Raw genomic sequence first — 2,613 nt, 5'->3', positions numbered from 1 at the left:
TTTAGTTTTGTATTGACTGTGAAGATTTGGCCTTTCACTCAAAGCTGGCAGGATTACATTTTGCGGTGGTGGAAATCTGGTATTTCCAAGTAGGCGTAGCTGCATTCCCTTTGCAAATTGATATGTGTGATGAAGGAACTAAGCGGTAAATATTTTTCTGAGGGTTGGGTCTCCTGATCTATTATCAATTCTGTTATCAAGGATATTCCATGCCTTCGTTTCTAGTTTTGTAGCTTTAATTATTGTGCTGGTGGAAAAGTAAGATAGTCTTCCAAATCAGATGCAAAAAAAGTCCCATGTAATCTAAAAATAAAATATTACCATATAATTCAAGGTTTTAAATCAGTTCTGAAATCATCAACAGCAATTAAACCTCAGCTAAGAGCTATAAATAGCAGACTCAACTTAAAATATGTTTAACCTTTACTTACATGAGCATACCATCATTTAAAATAATCATACAAATTATGATTGTAAATCTCTTTAACAATATGTGACTAAAAAAAAAAAGGATAATTACAGTGACAAGCTGTATCTTTAGATTCACCACAGCCTCCCTGCAGGAAACTGTAATTGAATGATCTGGAAGGTGGGAGTCTGTGGTCAGCTGTAGGACAACCTCCAGTGTAGTTATACACTCCAGAGTCTGTAAGCACCTCTCATAATATGTTCACCAAAGCATAACTGCACTTGCTTTTAAATACTAAAGTTAAATGAAGCATAAAGTTTCAATCATCAGTGCCACCGGGTGACCTCGTCACAGCTACTACAGAGAGGACGTGTCTCTGCCCTTGATTCATTAAAGTATGAATAAAATCACAGAGGCATGAAAAGACAGCCAGGTCATCTGTAATAATCTATTCATGGCGTATGACAGGAAAAATGTCCTTCAAGAGACAATGAAAAATTGATTGTGTGTCTCCTGGCAATGAGAACAAAGCTCGTGCTGCAGCATCGATGGTGCCATCGAATTCAGAGGACCCATGTATTGAATGCTTTTTCCCCAAAAATATTCATATTTGGTAAGTAAAACAAATTAAATAACAGCTGAGTTACCTAACAATGAAAATGTAAAAATTAAAGTGACATCAAAAAATATTGAGCTATGGCTTGAGCCTCATAGTGAGTCACAGGTAGATGGTCCTTTACTTATAGTTCCTCTCCTGGCAGCGATTAAACCCCTAAAAAACTCATCTCTATCTATTATTAGAGTTTATTCCCAAGAAAAAAATCTATAAAGCCTTAAAGTGGCTCAGATTAAACTCTACACCTTTTCCCCCATGAGCATAGATCTAACATGCAAATAGTCTCTACCTGAATCTTCACCCACCCTCCACTGCTTGCCTGCAGCCATAGACTGGAAGTGAACGTAGCTTTCTGGTCTGAAAAATGCACATTGTGAATGTGCCTTAAGCTGTAATACCACCGTGAGCCACTAGAGGTTGTCTCTAAAAAGCCCCTGGCTTCATAGGCTCCAATTCAACTTCTCTCATGATTTTTAAAGTCAATACATTTTTTTCCACAAGTTATTTTGGTGTTGCTAGCTAAAGTCGCTCCTTATTAGTTTAACAGGCCTTTGGTGCCGTCAGGTTGCGGCTATCGGTGGGCGGGATGTCGCCAGGTTTCCAATCAAATCGAGTCAAATCCATCGCTCGCTCCGTCCCAGCTCCTCCAAATATGATTTAATGTTCAATTAAATTACAGTTGAGGCATGAAATATAATCTCATGTTAAATGAGGCCATATTTGGTCGAATGGTCAAATTACCTAATGTTAACATTAGAACAACAACAAACCATATTATCTCCCAGGATGAGACGCCATATCTAACACTTGGTCATTTTATCCCATTAGATTTTGAGTGAAATGTTATTATACTGTAACTAGCAAATAAATTCTTGAGTTACAGCCACAAACCTGTTTTGTGAGGCAGTTTTAATTCTTGCACCATGAGGCACTGGCCCGCTAGTGAGTATAATAGTATAGAGTATAATCTATTATATATTACATTATTTATATGAATATTAATTCAATGTGACATTTAGAAATACATTGATATTTAACAGAGAAAAGAAGAAAATCCTCACATTGACAGTCTGGAATCAGCAGATGGATCAAATTTGTGCAACTATTTCCCCATTAATAGGTTACTGATCAGTTAGCTGAATAAGCTGTTGTTTTTGGAGGGTTGCAGCAATTAAATTCCAACATGACATCTATCATGCTGCACAGCCCTGAAATCTAAACAGTGTGAGTGTGAGCAGCTCTCTCCATGTAAGGATGTGCGGCGGTGGAAGTCGATGTGTTTGTAAAGCTGCTCTTTGGAGAGAAACAGTCTGTGACTCTGACATTTATTCTGTCAAATCAGGGAGACAAATGTTGGTGTTCATTCCAAACCACTTGGTCTCCAGAGTTGTGTTGGAGCCTGTGCTGCCCCCCCCACCCACCCCAGCCAGACATTCACACCCCTGCACGTGCGTGCGAGCCTGCGTGAACGCGCGCTTGATTCAGGCGCGCTCTTTCGTTAGTTGAGGATAAGTCAAAAGGGAGCTTCCCCTCGACCAGGACCTGACCCCAAATGAGTCCTCTGATATGGGAACTTTCCGACTGAGAT

Source organism: Embiotoca jacksoni, unplaced genomic scaffold (assembly GCF_022577435.1).
Source record: "Embiotoca jacksoni isolate LCO1_2020_lvr unplaced genomic scaffold, fEmbJac1.0.p SCAF_2, whole genome shotgun sequence".
NCBI classification, from domain to species: Eukaryota; Metazoa; Chordata; class Actinopteri; family Embiotocidae; genus Embiotoca; species Embiotoca jacksoni.
The sequence above is the reverse complement of the archived record's forward strand: the minus strand, read 5'-3'. Positions refer to the sequence as shown.